We start from the raw sequence: 22,497 nt of genomic DNA, 5'->3' as shown, positions 1-22,497 counted from the left end.
AGTGTTATGTCGGGTATGTTTTTCTTTCTGGGGAGGGGCATTTGCCTTTTACAAGCTCTCTTCCATTTCCTATTGGTTTCTCACTGAGAAATTTCCAACTTGTCTTATCATTGGTGTAGAATATTCTGTTAAAATGAATGTGTGAACTCTGTGTGTTTCTGAGAGCATGCCTGTTGGGCCCCGCAGAGTGACGGCTCTGGATTCGAGTGTCAGGATTCTAGCTCACGTTCGGCGGTGATGCAGGGCCTGGGTGCTTTGTAACTGCGTCTCAGTGTGGGAGTGATGTGGCATGGTGCCCGAGAAGCCCGGGGCTGCGTCCCAGCACACGCTGGCTTTGCAGAGAGCTGCTGGGAGCTAGAAAATGCACACAGGCCTTCGCGGACCCTCCGCTCATCTCCTCCTCCTTGAAGTGAAGCCTGATTTTTCTCTACTTTGCCGTGAGTTGGCAGACACTGAGAAAGCTTGTTAGCTCTGTGGGCCTGAGTGTGATCTTTGCATGCATCTTTTATGTTCTAGGTGTGTCGGTGTTACCGTGCGTGCTGGATGAAAGTTCAGTGCTGCACAACCATCCTGAACCCTTGGAACTGTCCACAGACTCTTCATGACATGGAGCCTTTAGTTCTATTTTATGATGCAGATTGGGGCTCTTCTTTATTTTTAACTTCATGGAGACCCTCGTTAGCACGTGTGTGTGTGTGTGTGTGTGTGTGTGTGTGTGCGCGCGCGCGTGTGCCACGCTGCCCTGTATATTATCAGCACCTTGCATGGAGAGAGAACTCCACTATGTGATGATAACATGGATGCACACGGTTGGCTCATCAACCCAGACCGTCCTGGTGAATGAACCGCTAATGATGCACCCATTATGCCACGTCCTCTGCTCTCTGTCCATTCGTCCTCTGGACTCGGGCTCTGTGCAGTTCTTGGCCTCCGTGAACGGTGCTGCTCCGAGTGTGAGGTGCGGGTGTCTCTCCAAGTCACGGGTTTCCCTTCCTTTGCCCTGCGATTCCAGGGCAGGACTCCCGAGTGGCCGGGTCCCTGCCTGTGGCCATGCTGTTCTGGTGACCTGCCATCTGCCCCTCACCTGCTGCCGGCGCCGTCCGTGCTCTGATGATAAACCATCTGTGTGTGCCTGGATTTCTCAGAGGACGTTTGGTGGTGACCCCTCTTCTTACATCTGATGGTCATCTGTGAGCCTTCTTTTGGGAAATGGTGCTAAGTCTATTTTTGATTAGGGCTGTCTTGATCTGTAGTTTTGATGCTGAAGTTTCAGAGTTCTCAGCATCTCTGCTACCAATCTCATGTAATTTGTAAACACGTTCCCCTATTCTCTAGGCCGACTCTCTGTCAGGCTGTTGCCTTTGCTACGCAGAAACCTCTTTAATGTTATGCAGTTCAACTCGTATTCACTTTGCTGTTGATTCCTGGGCTTGGGGGTCTTGTCCAGCATAATCCTTGCTCAATCCTCGTCCTAACGTTTTCTTGTATTAATTTTACAACTGCAGGTCTTACATTTAGTTAGGCATCTGAGGCAGGAAGAGTCTATTTTTGTCACTACTGAAGGGTGGGGTCTGGATTCACTCTCCTGCACATGGATTCCCACATCTCCTGACAGGACTATTGTTGTTCCAGAGCAGGTGTTGTTTTACAGCGGGCGTCTTCAGCACCTTGATCAAGAATCCGCAGACTGAAGAAGCATGGGTCTCCTGGAGTAATGACTGCTCTGTGGTATGCTTTGAAGTCAGGAACTGAAGTGCTTTCTGCTTTGTTCCTTTCCCTCAGCCCATGGCCGGGGTGGGTTTTCACAGGTGCCTGTACACTGTAGCGTTGGCTTTCCCGATTCTGAGGAAAGTCCCGGGTGTTTTGATAGAGACTGCGCTGACTGCAGATGACCTGTGGCTCTAGGGAGATTTTAAGGGCATTGACTCCTCCGATCCACGAACAGGGCACCCCTTCCACGCTTCTGAGTGTCCTCACTGAATTTCTTTCATCAGTTTGCTGTGGAGATCTTACCTCTCGGGTTAGTTTTATATATAGATGTTTTGTTTGCTGCAGCTGTCTTAAGTAGGGGTATTTTCTTTAGCTCTTTCAGATAGTCCAGCTGTTGACATACAATGCTATCAGTGCTGTTCGCATGTTGTCTTATTTTTATCCTGGACATGTTGCTGGATTCTTCATTGGTTCTCCTGGTGGTGGGCGTAGTCGTCGGGGCTTGCTGAGGTGGTGGTTGGTTCTCCTGGTGGTGGGCGTAGTCGTCGGGGCTTGCTGAGGTGGTGATTGGTTCTCCTGGTGGTGGGCGTAGTCGTCGGGGCTTGCTGAGGTGGTGAACTCTGAACTCTCCATCCAGTTCCCATGCCCTTTGCTGTCTCCAGTGCCAGATCCCTTCTGATGACCTTTTCCAGCTTCCACACTGACCAAGGCGCCTTCCCTGTGCCCCTGTATCCACGGTGGCCTTGCGTTCCCTGCACCGAACACAGCACAGATATTTGTGAGTGCTCCAGGGGAAACCTTGTTAAAATCAAATTAAAGAAAAGAAACCTAAGTACAGAAGAAAGTACACTCCTCCCAGGTTTTTTTTTTTTTTTAATTTAATTTAATTTTATTTGTGAACATACTGTACAGAGGGGTTACAATTACATGGGCAAGATAATGCGTATATTTCTTACCAAGCATTGCAGCCTCCTCCTTTGTTTACCCTTCACCTCCCTTCCCAGCCTCCCCCCTCCCCCCAATCCCAATCCTTCTCCTTCCCTCCTCCCCCTGCACCGACGTTGTAAAGCTCGTTTTGGACAGTTTAATTTCAGGCACGGAGGATGGTTGGTTTGAAGGGTTGAGAGGGTAATGGTCGGAAGGCCTGTGTAGGTAGACTCATTTGCATTCAGAGGCCTGGAGAACTTGAACTATTAGGATCAGAAAAATCTACAGAGGTTATGAAGCAACCGTTCCAAGCCAAAAACAGATCCCTGGATACAAATGATAAGACATAGTGTCTCTAATCATGATCTTCCTTAGGCAATAACACCTGATCAACTCAGCAGTTGGCTGAGATAGATGCATCGAAGATTATTTACAACTTCTCGTGGTCACTTATATGATTTTGTAAGACATAAAGGAGGCTGTGAGCTGTGTTGACTATGTGTTGGTGTAATCAGAAGGTCTCCAGTGACCGGAAGTAGCTTTTCCTGTCCTGTTCCCCGCTGGATGCTTTTGGTGGTGCCGTGATGTATCAAGCGTTTTCACGGGGATCTGCGATGTCTCCCTCAGTGAATAGGGCAGTGCATCGGGGAGGCACATTCCCCCGAGTTCCTGTAATGCTAAAATAATCCCGCTGTATTTGCATATTTTCTGAATTGCTTTGTGTGCTCTCTGCAGCAGCGTCAAAGTGCATTTGTCGATGGGGAAATGATACCCTAGAACACTTGGATTTGGCTAACTCGTGCAATAGTTTCTAGTGTTCATGTGCCTTTATGCACAAACAAAGCAAAACTCACAATACAAAAACAACGTAAATCAATTAATCAAGTTAATGACTTTCTTTACAGGGTTTGGGCAGATTCTTAGGAGTGCATTTAAGTGTAAATATTAAAAATGGAATACTCCAGAGAGAAAACATTTATCATTTGATTGGAATGTGAACTATATTGGGGAGAAAAAAAAACTTAGAGGAGAATTTTAACCCTACAGCTTTGAGAAAATATTTTTATGCATCTGATCTCTAGGAAATATTAAACTTTTACTGTTTCCTGTGTTCCTCTCCCATTAATTTCAGTATTGATGAGAAGTACGCAGTTTGCATGGGGAATGAGCGTCTCTGGGAGCTGGGCTGGCAGTCCTGCAGTATTTCCCATGCTGTGCTGTCAGTGGTGCTGGCTCTGGCTCATCAGAACCATCCACAGCCCCAGGGCCCGCCCCCCCCCAGCTCATCAGAACCATCCACAGCCCCCCCCCAGCTCATCAGAACCATCCACAGCCCCAGGCCCCCCCCCCCAGCTCATCAGAACCATCCACAGCCCCCCCCAGTTCATCAGAATCATCCACAGCCCCAGCCCCTCCCCCCAGCTCATCAGAACCATCCACAGCCCCAGCCCCCCCCAGCTCATCAGAACCATCCACAGCCCCAGCCTCTCCCCCCAGCTCATCAGAACCATCCACAGCCCCCCCCAGCTCATCAGAACCATCCACAGCCCCAGGCCCCCCCAGCTCATCAGAACCATCCACAGCCCCAGCCTCTCCCCCCAGCTCATCAGAACCATCCACAGCCCCCCCCCAGCTCATCAGAACCATCCACAGCCCCAGGCCCCCCCCCCAGCTCATCAGAACCATCCACAGCCCCCCCCAGTTCATCAGAATCATCCACAGCCCCAGCCCCTCCCCCCAGCTCATCAGAACCATCCACAGCCCCAGCCCCCCCCAGCTCATCAGAACCATCCACAGCCCCAGCCCCTCCCCCCAGCTCATCAGAACCATCCACAGCTCCCCCCAGCTCATCAGAACCATCCACAGCCCCCCCAGCTCATCAGAACCATCCACAGCCCCAGCCCCCCCCCATCTAAGGTGCAGATTGGAATAGGACCAGCTGTACCCCTTCCTGCCTTCCCTGGTTTTGCTAAGGTGACAAGTGTAACAGATTTGTCAACTTATTTTTTTTCTGTAGCTAAAATGTCAGTATCACTTTTGAAATATGACAAAAAAAAAATCCAAGCGTTAAAAAGATGTTAGAAGTTCAATAGCTCACATTTGGTTTTTTCTTTTATTTTGTTTTTGGCTTTTTTGAATAATGAGACCACTCATTTCTATGAAATAGAAATACAAACTGTGTGTTTTGGAAGAGTACAAGAGAAGGAATAAAGGACATCACAATGCGTCTTACTAAAAGGCAGAGCAGTGTATGCCTAGAGACAGTGGGGCGTGGGGGGAGAGGGTGAGGGGAGATGGGGTGGGGGAGGGGGGGAGGGGTGGGGGGAGGGGTGGGAGCAGATGGGGTGGGGGAGGTGAGGGAGGGGTGGGGATGGGGTGGAGAAGGGGTGGAGGGGGAGGTGAGGGAGGTGTGGGGGATGGGGTGGGGGAGGGGGGGAGGGGGAGGTGAGGGAAGGGTGGGAGGAGATGGGGTGGGGGAGGGGGGAGAGGAAGGGCCTGCTCCAGCTCCCACCCGGCGTGGCCTGTAGTTTGGCAGGTGGCCCTTCTTGTCTTGGGGTGCTCCATGGTCCCCTCCCAGAGCAGGGCACAGCACGAATCCCTTCTCGGGAGGAACGCCGCTGTGAAGGGGAGGAAGCACCCTGTCCTCTCCGCAGGGAGGCCTGGCGGGGGGCACTGCTGCTGCGCTGGCCAGCAGGACCCAGGAGGACAGTCCAGGCCACCTTACCAGCTCTGAGCTATCTCCACGTCCTAACGGCAAGTCGCAGAAGGGCCGGCCGTCCCGGGACGAGAAGAGGCGTCCGACAAAGACCCCAGAAACAAGCAATCCCTTCACACAGAAGCCTGGCAAAGAGCGGCCTCAGGCGCGGTGGTGGTGGGGGGTCATCCATCCTTCACCGTGCAAACCTGGAGGAGGCATGACTTAACTTCCTGATCTGTGTACAGAGGAGGGGAAGCAATGGGCCCTCCGACATCACGACCCGGAGCACTGTGGTACTGCTCTCATGACAGCGAATATGGTGATGGCGACCATAGGACTGCATTCACCCACCCTTAAATAGTTTCAGTTAGCTACAATAATCACACATCCACAGGCTTGTGGGGAGCCCTGTCCTTTCTTTCAAGTGAGAATCCAGGAGCAAGGCTTGGGGTGCACTGAATCCCTCTGGTTGGGGTAGATTTAATCAGTCTGGATGAATTGGGTTTAATTGATCTGGGTGGGGTGGATTTAGTGGATCTGGCTGGGGTGGATTTAGTGGATCTGGCTGGGGTGGGTTTATTTTGGGGGACTATTTGGACTAGTGCTGCACTGACCTTGCAGTTGAAGACCAGAGCTGCTTCTGCACTTCCATGTCTCATCCAGGACTTGTTCTATGTGCTGGCATGCTTCAGGATCTGATTAGTACACAACCAGGAGTAACTGAACAACACAGAAGTGTGCTTAGATGTTCTCACGTTGGCTAGACAAGGTCGGGGTGGCCATGCCTGCCCAGGATGGTGGTACCTCCCCGTGGCCCCTCCACTGACCTCCTGAGCCCTCCACGGCCCCCCTCCACTGACCTCCTGAGCCCTCCACGGCCCCCCTCCACTGACCTGAGCCCTCCACGGCCCCCCTCCACTGACCTCCTGAGCCCTCCACGGCCCCCCTCCACTGACCTGAGCCCTCCACGGCCCCCCTCCACTGACCTCCTGAGCCCTCCACGGCCCCCCTCCACTGACCTCCTGAGCCCTCCACGGCCCCCCTCCACTGACCTGAGCCCTCCACGGCCCCCCTCCACTGACCTGAGCCCTCCACGGCCCCCCTCCACTGACCTCCTGAGCCCTCCACGGCCCCCCTCCACTGACCTCCTGAGCCCTCCACAGCCCCCCTCCACTGACCTGAGCCCTCCACGGCCCCCCTCCACTGACCTGAGCCCTCCACGGCCCCCCTCCACTGACCTGAGCCCTCCATGGCCCCCCCTCCACTGACCTCCTGAGCCCTCCACGGCCCCCCTCCACTGACCTGAGCCCTCCACGGCCCCCCCTCCACTGACCTCCTGAGCCCTCCACGGCCCCCCTCCACTGACCTGAGCCCTCCACGGCCCCCCTCCACTGACCTGAGCCCTCCACGGCCCCCCTCCACTGACCTGAGCCCTCCACGGCCCCCCCTCCACTGACCTGAGCCCTCCACGGCCCCCCTCCACTGACCTGAGCCCTCCACGGCCCCCCTCCACTGACCTGAGCCCTCCACGGCCCCCCTCCGGCTCCGCTTCCTTCGCCCCTCCCTGTCCTTCCTCCCCAGTTGCAGCTTGTCTTTCTGGGGCCCATCCAACTGTCCCAGGCTTCTCTGAGCAGCCACAGCCGTGGTCGTTTACCCACAGCTCACGTCCCGTCCCTCCCGGGACTTGCTTGCTGTGGTCCTGATGCTTGCATTGCGTGGTGCTGGTGTGTGGCGGCCCACGTGCGGGGTGTGATGTCTCGGTCATGTTGGGGTGCTCACACAGCACGAACAGCAGATCCTCCATGAACAATGAGCAAGAGCGACCAGACGGTGATTTAGTACTCTCGGTTTCCCCATGTCGCTGGTCTGGTGAGGTAGGCAGCTAGAACGGTAGATTCAAAATGAGGCTCGTTTAAACGCTTTGCTCCCAGTGACACTTGGAGATGGCAAAGCTGGGCTTGTGTCCGTGTTTGTCCGACCTCGAAGCCAGTGAGCTGTCCACGGCCGGAGCCTGGCCCAGAGACCAGAGAAGAGCTCTGATTTTGCGGGAGTTAATAATGCACAGGACCTGAACTGAATGTAATTTTAATGCCATTCTGCTCTAGAAGAGTTTTTTATTATCTAGCCATGGCTCTGTGCCCTCATCTCTTATGAAGAAGAGGTGATTATCTTCAGTAGCAGGCAACCCCTTTTCTCCCCTGGAGCCCTGACGCCGTGGGTAGACCCCACCCTAACTCCTCCCTGACCCCTCCTGACCCTCCCTGACCCCTCCCTGACCCATCCTGACTCCTCCTGACGCTCCCTGACCCCTACCTGACCTCTCCCTGACCCCTCCTGACTCCTCCCTGACCCCTCCCTGACCTCTCCCTGACCCCTCCCTGAACCCTCCTGACCCCCTCCCTGACCCCTCCCTGACCCCTCCCTGACCTGTCCTGACTCCTCCTGACCCTCCCTGACCCCTCCCTGACCCCTCCCTGACTCCTCCCTGACCCCTCCCTGACCCCTCCTGACCCTCCCTGAACCATCCTGACTCCTCCTGACCCTCCCTGACCCCTCCTGACCCTCCCTGACCCCTCCTGACTCCTATCTGACCCCTCTCTGACCCCTCCCTGACCCCTCCTGACTCCTCCCTGACCCCTCCCTGACCCCTCCCTGACTCCTCCCTGACCCCTCCCTGACCTCTCCCTGACCCCTCCCTGACCCCTCCTGACCCTCCCTGACCCCTCCTGACCCTCCCTGACCCCTCCTGACTCCTCCCTGACTCCTCCTGACCCTCCCTGACCCTTCCTGACCCTCCTTGACCCCTCCCTGACTCCTCCCTGACCCCTCCCTGACCCCTCCCGGACTTCTCCCTGACCCCTCCCTGACCTCTCCTGACCCCTCCTGACCCTCCCTGACCCCTCCTGACTCCTCCCTGACCCCTCCTGACTCCTCCCTGACCCCTCCCTGACCTCTCCCTGACCCCTCCCTGACCTCTCCTGACCCCTCCTGACCTTCCCTGACCCCTCCTGACTCCTCCCTGATCCCTCCCTGACACCTCCTGACCCCTCCTTGACTCCTCCTGACCCCTCCTGACCCTTCTTGACCCATCCTGACTCCTCCCTGACCCCTCCTGACCCCTCCCTGACCTGTCCTGACCCCTCCCCGCAGCCGCCCGCGTGGGCAGCTGTGAAGATGCCAGTGCTGTCTCATCTGTAAAGTCTCCAAATGTCGCGTTAGCATTTGTTGCTCCACTCTGGTTCCTAATTAAAGAAAGCTCATTTCCGCTTTCTCTGACTGATATCTACCATTTCAGTCCTGCCCTTTATGTTTGTTCTGGAACATTCATCATCGTCTTGTTAATGCTGTTGTTTGCCAATAAAATGGCAACAAACAAAGCCTTTCCTTAACTTCCCTACTGCCGGCCATGATTTATTTCCACGTGCCATCTCCTGCCGTGGGGCCGGTCTGGCCGCCCGCAGTGATGGCTGTCTGCCGACACATGTGCCTCCGAAGCTCTGTACCTCAGAGCCCTGCACTTCTGCCCTGAGCCTGCACGCTGCCCGGAGCCAGGCCAGCTGCCCCTCTCCCCGCTGCCCTCTCCCCCCTGCCCCCTCCCCCCCCGCCCCCTCTCCCTGCTGCCTCCCCCCCCCCCCCCCGCCCCGTCTTCATGGCACTCTGAGGAGCCTCCGCTCCCGTCCGGCCGTCCTGTGGGAATCGCTGTCCTGTCACTGGCCGTCCTGTGGGAATCCTGTCCGGTCCGGCCGTCCTGTGGGAATCTCTGTCCCGTCTGGCCGTCCTGTGGGAATCGCTGTCCCGTCTGGCTGTCCTGTGGGAATCGCTGTCCCGTCTGGCCGTCCTGTGGGAATCTCTGTCCTGTCACTGGCCGTCCTGTGGGAATCGCTGTCCCGTCTGGCCGTCCTGTGGGAATCGCTGTCCCGTCTGGCCGTCCTGTGGGAATCGCTGTCCCGTCTGGCCATCCTGTGGGAATCTCTGTCCTGTCTGGCCGTCCTGTGGGAAGCGCTGTCCTGTCGCTGGCCGTCCTCCTCAGCGATCTTTCCAAGATGAGCTCATCTCTGCGCTCGAACGTCTAGTTCTTAGTTGTAAGCCTAAAGATAACACTCAAGAAGAAGCTTTGTTCCTTCTCCGTTCTGTGGGGAGGCCCTTGATCCTACCGTGGGGACGCGGGTGACATTTTGAATTTGTTGTCATGTACAATGAATTGAAATTTTGTCCTGTAATCATATTGCAGGGCAGCCTGCGTCCGGCTACGTTGGCAAATCTAGGAAGGGTTTTCTGGGATCACGGGCTAAGTGAGGTGGTCACACTGACCCTGTGCTGACAGCAGGCTGCTGGCGGGCATGCGGATGGAGTCTACCAGCAGAGGTGCAGGAGCGAGAAGGGATCCTTCCGGAACACGGCGCTCCCCCAAGACTGTGCGTCTTTTTAGAAGGACTTGATGTCAGGAAGCAGATAGGTCTGCTCTGAGGGAGTTGCGTAGAAGACAGAAGGGCAGCAGCACGTGACTTGGATACAAGCAAAGGTCGAGCTGCCAGGTGCCCGTATCTGCTTCCTGAGCTTGGGTTGTTTTGAACCGAGGAGAATCAGTTAAAAACAGTGATAAAATTCTGTTAAAGTCGCAGAAAGAAGGCCAGATTGACTCACCAAATGGAAGTTAAATTTATTTCTTTACTAGACATGAAGCCAGATAAAGCATGAATTCAGACTCCTGGGCGGGTAACTCAGGTGGCAGAAGATGAGGTGGTTTTCCTGGCCCGGGAGGGCGCCGGGCTCAGTTCTCGGTGCTCTTCCCCCTGGAAAAAAGACAGTGCAAAGCCGCGCCCCATGTACTCAAAGCCGCTGCTAAGAATGTAGCTTCCAGTAGAGGAGTGTTCTTCCTGTCGTTTCCACACAGACTTCAATTTGAAATCTTATTTCAAGTAAAAATAATTATATTTCCCAAAGATCTTGTGAAATAGGAATAGCAGGCTAATTGATGATGAGATCATCTGATATTAGGACTTTGGTCAACATAGATTGAGTACAATAACTTTTTAGACCTTTTTAAATGGAAAAGCAGTAATATAGCAAAATATGCCATAAATTGCATTACTACAAAACATTGCCTGTCTCTCTCTGTTTTGGTCAACAGCAAAATATTGTCCTATCCTAAACAGAAACCAGACTCAGTTTAGAAAAGGAGAGCATAATGGAAGCAGAGAACACGAGGAAAATGGGCACCGTGGCAGGGGTGTGGAAAGGAAGTTGGGTGCAGACACTTTGGTGAGATAATTTCCTCCGGGCCCTCCACTGATTCTGTACATGAAGCAACAATCGGCACACGTGGCCCTAACTTAAGCCAAAGGGAGGAGGCGGCTGACAGACCTCCACAGCTAATGAATGCTTTGCGAGGGGAGCGGAGCAAACAAAAGAACCTATAGGAGAGAGCCTGAGCTATTGCCAGGACCTGTTTGTGCAGGGCCAGGGGATGGAGTGAAGATTCACCCGCAGGGATGAAGCTGGGAGGTGCTCCGCCGCTGCAGGCAGCAGGCTGGGCTCGAGCTCCACGCCGGAGCTGTGACTGCAGTGCTGCGCCTGCATGTGTGTGCACGTGCGTGCCTGCACCCACGTGCACTTGATCTCGGCTAAGTGAACGATCTCGCGTGCCTATCATGTGCGGTAGCTGTTCTACCAATGACAGGATTCCTTAGTAAGGAGGTAGGTCGAAGGACGTCTCTGGCAAGGAGGAGACAGGAAAGCACACCCTATCACTCAGCACCCAGAGGCCGAGGCACCGATGGGACTGGAGGGAGCTGCTGGGTGGCTGGGAGCAGCACTGGGGGAAGCAGGGACTGGAGGGAGCTGCTGGGTGGCTGGGAGCAGCACTGGGGGAAGCAGGGACTGGAGGGAGTTGCTGGGTGGCTGGGAGCAGCACTGGGGGGAAGCAGGGGCATCGGGAGCTGACATCAAGCCTAGGACCCTGTGCTGGCCACGCAGTGAGGCGCCGTAGCCCCTCCTGCCCTGGACCTGTGGGCTTCCCCTCCTTCCCTCCTCCCCCACTAACCCCTCCTTCCCCCCCCTCGCTCTCCACGCTCCTCCCAGGCTCCTTTTAGAGTCCTTTCCCTTTCTTTTCTTCTCCTCCTTTCTTTTCTTCTCTGTTCCCAACTCATTTCTTTTGAGCCTCATATGAGTTTGAGTTTCTGTCTCCGGTGATGCAGGCGGTCTCTGCTTCTGTTAGCACGCTGGGATGGGGCCTCCTCATCTTTGTGGATTACAGTGATCATCCAGCAGGTGGTCACAGGGGACGGCTCTGCGCTGGAGCTCTGGGGGGGGGCATCACGCGGGACACGCAGCGGGAGGCGCATGCAGCACCCACTCCTGAGTTTCCCTCTGCACACCAGTCATCCCGCACGCTCTGGATTCCTTGGCTTTTCAAGTTGTATTAAAGTACAGCAAGTATCAATTATAAATTATTTATTTCTAAACATGTCCACACTGGTATACGTATTTTTGGTATATGTTTTCTAAAACATTCACATCTTTTTGCATCTAAAAATTTAGGTGTCTAAATCTATTCCTGTCTCTGATCAGCGGATCTTCAAGAAGATGCTTATCAATACCTCAGATGTGGTGGGGAGTGATGCCGTCTCCTTTTACAGGATTAAGGTATATCGATGGCACTTGTGTTGGAAGAGCCGCGTCTCCATGCGATGGAAAAGTTTCCTTAGCTGGAAGCCCCCTTGCAGCTCTCGGCAGGCAGCTTCATTAGCCTTTGATTGTTTCGGTTTTCTGCCTTGGCGATGCCTGTGCTCCGTTACTTCTTTTCAGAATTCATTTGGTTTTACATTAGCTGGTGTCCACTTGGTACAGGGTGAAAATAGCATCCTTCTGCCAGGTCGCTGACAAAGGACTCATCTTCCCTGACGAGACAAAGCGGAGGCCGTGCCAATCAGCCAGATAACGAGCGAAACCGGAACTTCGCTCCGACTTCTCTCCCCACCGTTCTTGGGATGTAACTGACAAATGAAAGAGCATTTGAAGCGCATCGTGAAAATGACGGGCCATCCGGGACTGTTTCCCTGCTCTGGGCTGGGGTGCCAGGGTTGTGTCAGAACCCGGCAGTGTCCCGGCTCGCGCAGAGCCTGCTTTGCAGCCTCTCTTGCTGGATGACAATGGCTGGGAGAACTTCTTTGAATCACCCTGGGGGAATATGGCCAGGTTTGTGAAGTTAACTTGATGCATTTAATGCTGTCAGGGCTTAAAGATGAACACAACAGTAAGTCCCAGCTCCGGCTCCATCCCGTCTGGACTCTAATCCTCTCAGTTGTTTGGAATTTCTTTGCTTGGAAGATAAAAGTGGCCAGGGCAGCACCTTGGGTGAATATGCAGTGTAAGATATGAATCAATTATGGAAAACAGCTCACAGTGTTCTCATTCATTTCTTTGAGCAGTTGGGGCTTGGATGGAAACTTTAGCATTTTTTTTTAATTGTGAAAATACCATACAGAGGGCTTACAATTACATGGGCAAGATAACGAGTACATTTCTTATCAAGCATTGTTGCCTCCTCTTTGTTTCCCTTTCCCATCCCTTCCCATCCTCCCACCTCCCCCACCCCCAGGCCAAAGTTGTAAAGTTCGTTTTCAACATCACGACTTGTACATCTCATTGTTGCAATGGGTCCACCTGTATCCCTAATTAAACGATTTGTTTTTCCCCTTCCCCTCCACAAATTATACCGACATCAAATACAGTGAAAGCAGGGGTTATACCGTGGGGGAGGGACATACAAAGCAACAAAGAAATCATCTTATAAATATGTTAGAAACAATTGCATGAAGGAAAAAAATTTGAATACTTATCTTGGGGTTCATTTCTCCTAACATCAACTTATTTGACCTTTTCTTCTTGTCTCAGACATATACTAGTTATTGCAAATAAGGGAAACCATGGGGCCTATGTTTCTTTGGGCCTGGCTTACTTCACTTAATGTAATTTTTCCAAGTCTTTCCATTTCCTAACAAATGGGGCAATGTCATTCTTTCTGATGGAGGCATAGAATTCCATTGTGTATACATACCACATTTTCTTGATCCATTCATCTACTGAGGGGCATCTGGGTTGGTTCAGAAGGGAATCTTACTGCATTGTTGGTGGAAATGTAAACTTGTTCAACCACTTTGGAAAGCAGTATGGAGGTTCCTTAAAAGACTCCACATAGAGCTCCCCTATGCCCAGCAATCCCACTTTTGGGCATTTACCCAAATGTTCACAAACAAGACCACACTAAAGCTAGCAGCCCGACTATGTTCATTGCAGCACTATTTACCATAGTATTCTTGAATGTATGTTTATCCATGTACTTGATCATCAGTAAAAGACTGTGGGAAGTTTTAGCTTTAAAAATTTACCTCTGAAGGAGGTTGTTCTAGTCACAGTAGAGACAAGAAGTGCAGCGGGTGCAGACCGTGGACGCCGGGGCCTCGGCGTGTCCCTCACCCGAGCCTGGGCGCGCTCACTCAGCTCCAGAGGTCATGGGCCACGGCGCATCGCTCACCGAGCCTGGGCGCGCTCACTCAGCTCCAGAGGTCATGGGCCACGGCGCATCGCTCACTGAGCCTGGGCACGCTCACTCAGCTCCAGAGGTCATGGGCCACGGCGCGTCGCTCACCCTCGGTGTGTCGCTCACCCGAGCCTGGGCGCATCGCTCACCCTCGGTGCGTCACTCACCTGAGCCTGGGTGCGCTCACTCAGCTCCAGAGGTCATGGGCCCAGGTCCTTACGCGTGAGTAACAACTAGCAACTAGTTACAACTAGTAACAACTAGTTCCTTTTCAGTAACTGGACACTTCTCCCGATTGGCTGTGGCACGTTGACTGGGTCACAGAGGACGATTCTGGAATAATCCCCCGAGAGTTTGGGGAAACAGTCATTTTATTACTCTCCACTCCTCGCCCTTACGGCCTCTCTGAATGATTTTAGAGAGCTCCCAACAAATCCTCTTCCTTCGGCCGCCGCCTTTAGCCGGTCACTGACGCAGGCAGGGGTTGGTTTCCCTTCTCCAACTTCCAGCAAAGGTGGCGTAGGTTTATGAAGCAAGCAGAACAAGGTAGCCTGCGTTTGCTGCCATTTCTATCAAGGGTTTGAGCTGCGATCTACATCCCAAGTGGGTAGATATCAACTCCATCATTATAGCCAAATGAACTCAGCCAGCTTCAAACGTGCGGCGTGGGTGTTAGTATCCCTCACGGGGTGAGATCTTGAGTTCAAGCTGCAGCCCAGCACGCGGCCAGCATCGCACTGCAGGGCTTTGCAGGCTGCCTGGTCTCGAGTTCAAGCTGCAGCTCAGCACACGGCCAGCATCGCACTGCAGGGCTTTGCAGGCTGCCTGGTCTCGAGTTCAAGCCGAGGCCCAGCACGCGGCCAGCATCGCACTGTAGGGCTCTGCAGGCTGCCTGGTCTCGAGTTCAAGCCAAGGCCCAGCACGCGGCCAGCATCGCACGCGGCCAGCATCGCACGCGGCCAGCATCGCACTGCAGGGCTCTGCAGGCTGCCTGGTCTCGAGTTCAAGCCGAGGCCCAGCACGGGGCCAGCATCGCACTGCAGGGCTCTGCAGGCTGCCTGGTCTCGAGTTCAAGCCGAGGCCCAGCACGCGGCCAGCATCGCACTGCAGGGCTCTGCAGGCTGCGTGGAGGAGCAAGGCCATCCTCACCCCTATTTAGGAAGAGACACGGACCATGGCAGATACCAAAGGGTGACATAGCGTAATATTCCATTGTATCGTAGCAAGAAGGAAAACTGGATACTGATGTGGTAAATGGTGGATATTTTGTGATCAGTGAGCGATTGCAAAATATGTGTTTTATCCTATTTTGCACAGAAATTGCATTTCATTTACTTTTTTATTTGTTGGTGGTAGTGGGGTTTGAACTCAGGACCGTGCACGGGCTAGGGGGCTCTGTCCCGTGAACCCCTCTACCCACACAACGCTCCCCCTCACCCCGTTCCTCATTTGACGTTACCTTGAGTCTAAGATTATCAAGATTTTTTGTGTACATTAATTCCAATAGTTTTCATCTAGGTTTTATGCCAACACATCTTAAAATCGACTCCTCTCATAGACAACATGGCTTTTGGTATTTAATTCATACCTTTCCTTTACCATGTGTCATTGTATTATCTTAGTGTAATTCTTCTACGGTTCACAACTACCGAGGCTGCACGGTCGTTAGTGAGTGGAAGCATGGGTTTCAGCCTGCGTTTGCAGCTTGACAGACGGAGGCACAAACAGCTTCCGGGGGCCAGGTCGGGGAAGGCTGCCCGAGCGGCATGCCACGCCTTGCTGTGTGCATCTGGGTGCATCTGGGCGGTCTCTGTTCCCGAGGCAGAATTGCTCACGCAGTAGCACTTGTTCACAACCCTTCCATGCCCGGATGACTGGTGCATCAAGTATTTTGTCCAAACTTGGCAGACAAAAATGCAGATTCTTTCACTGGTCTTCCTCATCCTTAAAGAATCATTGCGTTTCCTGCCTCCATTCAGCGTGGCTTTGCTCAGTCACTATCTCTGAGACCTCTAACTTTTTAAAACTACTTGTTACTTTTGAGCCTGGGACACTCATGCTCCCCCCAGATATCACCTGGCCAATGCCACCGAGTCCGTACTTAGCCAAGAGGAAGTGTGAACTCAAGAAAGTGAAAGAGATGTAAGCCACGTCTTTCTGAAAACAAACACAATTTTGTCCTCAACAAGTCAAAGCAATCCTGTTGAGCCACGTAACGGGAATGAACCCGGTCCTTCCCAGGGAAAAACGTGCCTTACTGTTGTTGTTTTTTAACTAAATAATCAAAAGAAAAGAAGAGAACGAGTAGGTTATAGGCCTGGAAATTGCCCTTTCTGGGAACTTGTGAAGGTCTCAGGGATTAAAGCCTCCCTGGTGTGGCATTTTGTAGCTGGTTCTTGCCCCGATATTAAATTAAACATTGAAATTCAGGGCATGTGAGAGATACAAAGGACTTATAAATATATATAGCTCCCACGAAACCGACACGCAGAGTGGCATTTTAAAGTCAATCTTTATGCATGTGGGTTAGAAATGGAGGAATGTAAATACTCCACGTTCTAATTTGCATCCGTTTGGAAATCAGCAGTGGAACCTCATAAATTTCGTATTAAACTACACATAAATATCACAGGTTAGAGGATGCGCTTTCCAGGCCGCGCTGTGCCCCACAGTGAAGTGGCTGCAGCCGGGCAGGGGCCGGGTGCCGCGTGTGAAGTGGAAACGCGGTCTGTCCACATCAAGAGGCCGTGAGGCTGTCCGCGGGGCATGTGCGGTGGCTTCTAGAAGCCGCAGTGATAGTCACTCAATCGCCTGGAGCTGACGCCCGGCCCTGAGCCCCGAGAGGCCCAGCCGTCTCCGAGGCTCTGCTGTGCTGCGCCAGCCTCTGGATTGGGGTTGGAGGAGCTCTGATTAATAACCCGACTGGGTGCCGGGTTCTCGGTGCTGGGGCAGGGGTCGGGTGCTGCCCTCTCACGCCTCCTTGCACTGTGCCCCGGGAGGGGGCGTGGGGAGGGTGGGCAAGGGGGCCCTGGCCTGTCCATGCGGCTCATTCCCAGGCACCCAGCATCTGCCCTCACTGGGGACAGGGAGCAAGTGCGTGGAGACTGCCCGCTGCCCTGCCCCCCAACCCTGCTGCCCCCGCTGCCCTGCCCCCCCCAACCCTGCTGCCCTGCCCCCCAACCCTGCTGCCCCCGCTGCCCTGCCCCCCCAACCCTGCTGCCCCCACTGCCCTGCCCCCCAACCCTGCTTCCCCCACTGCCCTGCCCCCCAACCCTGCTTCCCCCACTGCCCTGCCCCCCAACCCTGCTGCCCCCGCTGCCCTGCCCCCCAACCCTGCTGCCCTGCCCCCCAACCCTGCTGCCCCCGCTGCCCTGCCCCCCCAACCCTGCTGCCCCCACTGCCCTGCCCCCCAACCCTGCTTCCCCCACTGCCCTGCCCCCCAACCCTGCTTCCCCCACTGCCCTGCCCCCCAACCCTGCTTCCCCCACTGCCCTGCCCCCCAACCCTGCTGCCCCCACTGCCCTGCCCCCCCAACCCTGCTGCCCTGCCCCCCAACCCTGCTGCCCCCACTGCCCTGCCCCCCAACCCTGCTGCCCCCGCTGCCCTGCCCCCCAACCCTGCTGCCCCCACTGCCCTGCCCCCCAACCCTGCTGCCCCCGCTGCCCTGCCCCCCAACCCTGCTTCCCCCACTGCCCTGCCCCCCAACCCTGCTTCCCCCACTGCCCTGCTCCCCAACCCTGCTTCCCCCACTGCCCTGCCCCCCAACCCTGCTGCCCCTGCTGCCCTGCCCCCCAACCCTGCTGCCCCCACTGCCCTGCCCCCCAACCCTGCTGCCCCCGCTGCCCTGCCCCCCAACCCTGCTGCCCCCCGCTGCCCTGCCCCCCAACCCTGCTGCCCTGCCCCCCAACCCTGCTTCCCCCGCTGCCCTGCCCCCCAACCCTGCTCCCCTGCCCCCCAACCCTGCTGCCCCCGCTGGGCCCTCGGACCCGCTCCTCCGGTGCTCTACACAGTCTCCTGTGTCCTCAGAGTGCCTTCCCCAGACCCCCAGTTGAAGAGGGGACCCTGACCCCGGGGGACAGGCTGGGGGAGAGGAGGAGGGGGAGGAGGAGGAGACAGAGGGGGAGGAGGAAGAGGGGGAGGAGGAGGAGGAGGAGGAGGAGGAGGAGACGGAGGGGGAGAGGAGAAGGGGGAGGAGGAAGGGCTGTGGCTCTGGCCTCCTTGGGGACGGATCGCTGTCCTCTGATGCCCGCCGTGCCCCGCCTCCTGGCTGCTCAGTGTGGTCTGGGAGGCCTGGAGAGGCCCAGGAGGCCGCCCGCAGAGCCCCCATTCCCTGTCTTAAGGCGATGCTATTTCATCCAGAAATTCCTTCCATTCTGAAATTATAAAGCTGTCTTTCATGGAGCTCAGACCTCTGCTCTTTGAATTCAATTGTATCCTAAAGAAAGTGGCCTCTGTCCTAGCCAGGAGGGTTAGTTTCATGGAGAAATGTCCTCTCCTGGGGCCTAAGACCAATGAATAACCAAGAGAGGAGAGGAGCCTGGATCGCCCAAACCGACTGCCAGGGCCGTGGGCACAGGAGAGGGAGCGGCAGGGCAGGCAGGAGAGGCCAGCGGGCAGGGCAGGCAGGAGAGGCCGGCGGGCAGGGCAGGGCAGGCAGGAGAGGCCGGCGGGCAGGGCAGGCAGGAGAGGCGCGGCAGGCAGGGCAGGCAGGAGAGGCGCGGCGGGCAGGGCAGGGCAGGCAGGAGAGGCCAGCAGGCAGGGCAGGCAGGAGAGGCCGGCGGGCAGGGCAGGCAGGAGAGGCCGGCGGGCAGGGCAGGCAGGAGAGGCCGGCGGGCAGGGCAGGCAGGAGAGGCCGGCGGGCAGGGCAGGGTTTAGAACAGCGTCTAGTAAGACAGGGCCCGGGGCCCCGGGAGAAGGCGATCTAAAGCATCTCGCTCTGCACCTGTGTCGATGAAATCTGAATGTGTGGCTATTTCACACTAATTCATGGGGGTCTTTAAGTATTCTTCACCTGTCACTAAAATGTTACACAAACTCGAACTAGACAAACAAGAAAGAGACTCAGCTCTGTGAAGAACGGGTTCTGTGGACTGTATACATATTATGCATATATATGATCTTGTTCATGTTCTCTCAGTCTTTATTTTCCTTCTCACTGTCTCTTGCTAAAGTGTGAATCTGGTGTCTTTCAGAGATCCACCTGGCAAGTGTGTGGTCCCAATCCACAGGACACACGTGTGGTTCACCATCCACGCCGGAGGGGATGGCCACGCGGCAGGCCCCGTGGCAGGCCCTGTTGGGATGTGGGGGAGGCTCCCCGAGGTGGGGCCTGGGGGTCCCGGGTCACTGTCTCAGAAGGGAGACAGTGGACTCTGGCTTCTTTCCCATTCTCTCTTCTGTTTCCAGCGGTCTGGGGAGGACCCCAGCCCCAGCTCCTGCATAGCACCCCCCCCACGGGAGCCCCGAGACCAGCGGATCACAGAGCGAAACGCCCCAACCTCTGGGCCAAAATTACCTTTGTCTTCCTGGAATGTGTTGAGTTTTTCTGACACAACACGTTTTTATGACTCTGGAGTGAATACTGGCTACCACAGCGTGGGATTCTAGCCCACGGTGAGCGGTGCGCGCCTGTAATCCCAGCTCCTCTAGGTAAAGGGTGAGGAGGACGGAATTCCAAGCCAGCCCAGACACAGAGTCCATGAAGCCCTAGGTAACCAGCAGCTGGGCACGGTAGCCCCCCTGCCGTCCCAGACACAGAGGGAAGTGTAATAGGATAATCATCATTCCGGCTAGCGCAGGGAAGAGCTCAGGCTCTATCCAGAAACAAAACAGAGCAAGAAGGGCTGGAGGTAAAGTGGCTGTGTAGTAAGCCCCAAGTTCAAAACCTATTAAAGCCAAGAAGAAATAAATACAAGTAAAGAATCTTAAAAGACCTGTTGAATTCTACTTTCTAATGGATCATTTTAATTTTGCACCAATGTTTGATAATTCGATAAGGGTGCAGTTTTTATAACAACCAAATAAATTTTTAGGAGAACTATGATTAGGATAAAAATGTGTATACCTTTCTACGTCCAAGCAGGTTTAAGAAATGTTTCACGTGAGTTCGGAACCATCTGCATTTCAGCCGCAACATGAAGTTTCTTGCCTTGCCACGCAGAACATGTCAGTCTCTCCCAAGTTCGGCCCTTCTCCCGAGGGCCTCTGCTTTGTACAGAGTCCATTTGTCCTTGTGCATCTTGCTGAGGAAACTGGTTTTCTTCCTGCAGAATAGAGAATAGAAATAGCGCCAGTTCCATCGCTGCTTCGCCCATTTGTATTTAGGGTTTTGCTCTTTAATGTTGAATACTTCTTCCAACACCCTCTTCTTTCTGCTCAGGCCCCAAATCAGAACAACAAAGCCCTCAGCTATTTCCAACTCGTGACCACACCACACTCAGAAAAAGGGGTTGAGGAGAAGCCAAGCGTTCCGTGTAGTCTGGAAAACACAGCTGCACACCTTTGTGTGTTTCTCCGACGGCCTGTGAGGGGTGCGTGTGGCCCTGGTGAGCGTGACTGTCTTCACGCTCACTGTCGTGATTCTGAGCTTTGAAGCAATGAACAGGAGGAAGGGGAATGTGTGTAATTGGAGATGGTGGTCTCAATGTCCATTCCTCCCGGTACCCCGTGTTCATCGCTAGCGTGATGGCGGGAGTGGGGCGGCGGGGGGGGGGAGCTTTCCCACTGCTGAGAAGCCATGAGGGTGCCCACATCCAGGGGATCACGGTCCCGTCCCGTCCTTTGCCACTTGGGGGCACAGTGACCCATGCCCCTTATGAACCAGGTGACCGCATCCAGTTCTGAGCTGGGCTTCCTTCCCTCTGGGATTCTTTTCTGTTCATAACCTACCAGTATACAGGTTTGTCCGTGTGTTTGTTTTAAATAGAAGCCTCACGGAGTGAGACATGCAGTCAGGTTTCCATTAAAACCCAGAATGAATGACCTGCAAGGGTTTCACTCTGTTTCCAAGCAAAACTTTAGAGAAAGGAACCGCGCACACAGACACCCACAGGGGCATGAGCACTTTTGGGGGTGAATCACTGGCCGATGGGGAAGAAGGGTGAAGGTCATCTCTGCCCCCTCTGCGGTCAGTGCCTGTGGGCGGCAGTGCCCTGGACGGCGGGGCTCCGGGCCTTTCCTGGCCGGTCTTTCCTGCTCATGTCTGCCTTTCACGCCCGCCGAGTCATTCTGTATGCAGTGCTCAGGTTCCCGTTGCCCCGAAGTAGTGCAGGTTCCTTGGCCTGCTCTAATCAGACTCACTACGAGAGACGCTGTCTATTCAAGCCAGCTCACAAGAGACGTTCTTCCAGGGCTTATATTCTAAGGGAAGGATTTCCCGAAGGTCTGAACATGACCTGTGAATCCATCAGAAGATCCCCAAGGCAGAGAAATGTAGAAAATGTTACGGGTTTAATAAAAAGCTTTTGCGAGCTCAAGCGAAGAGTGTTTTCCGTTCCTGGACCTTCCTAGATTGAAATCCATGGAGTTCACTGGCTGGAAGTAGAAACAGCTACTCTGATGAAGACATGTAGAATGCTGCTACGCAGGGCCCATGCTGGGTAGTGGCTGGATAGTAGCTTTCTCTTCCTGTTCACAACGCGTGGCTTGCCAGACACTCTTGACACCTTTCCCCGTCCCTGCGGGACTTGGTTTCTCAAGATTCATAAGCATTTCTGCCCATGAAGTGAAATCTCTGGGTGAGGCGCCCTGGACGTGATTTGGCTGTGGGATGCATTGCACACCACACCTCCAAGCCAAAGCGGCTCTGCCTCCCGGGGCACCTGCCCGAGAGCAACTACCCCAGGCCACTGGGCAAATGTTCCAAAGCGGAAAAGAAATAGCTCAGAACTACTTTGTGAATTCCATCTTGTGGGAACAGTTGAGACCCCAAAGTGGGTTTGTGCCTCCATTTGTTATTAGTGTCTACAATCTTTCGCTGTGTATTCACATGAAGACGTTTTACAGTCACCGGGAGAGCTGCGGAGATTTGCTCAGACATGCCCTGGAGGAGAGGTTTACAGTCTATAAAATTACCTTCCTCAATTGCCCGGGAACCTCGCTGTTTTGGTTTCTAATACACCCATTTAATGAAAGGCATTCAGAGAAAGAAAATAAATAAGGTGTTTAAAAATACTTGGAAACTTAGAAATGGTGATGGATGAAAATTGGCCGTTGAGAGTCGCCCACTGGGAATTATTTCAAGCCAATTTTGAAGAATTCTCATGTCTTCTCAAGTTCTGTGTCTTGGGAGGAAGAGATTTATCATACATTAGCTCACCAAAACAGAATCCTTGCACTAATTTGTATACATAAATCTCCTGTTTATTTACTGAGCAGCCAATACATTTCGTGGGAAATCACAGCATTTTTGAATGGGATTTAGCATAGGATGAACATATGAGCAGTCACATTATTGCCAAAGTGGTCACTAAATTCGTGGCCTCAGCCAGCGTGGATGTTTAGAAATGGTGAGTGCAGCAAGCCCAGGCTACGAGGAGGTTGGCCCCGTGGGCTAATGACTGACTGACCCAGGAAGGTCAGGGACAGTGGCCGGGCTGAGGTCTCAGGGGAAGAACCCTGC

This window comes from Dipodomys spectabilis, unplaced genomic scaffold, assembly GCF_019054845.1.
Source record: "Dipodomys spectabilis isolate Male_0828 unplaced genomic scaffold, ASM1905484v1 ptg000559l, whole genome shotgun sequence".
NCBI lineage: Eukaryota > Metazoa > Chordata > Mammalia > Rodentia > Heteromyidae > Dipodomys > Dipodomys spectabilis.
The sequence above is the reverse complement of the archived record's forward strand: the minus strand, read 5'-3'. Positions refer to the sequence as shown.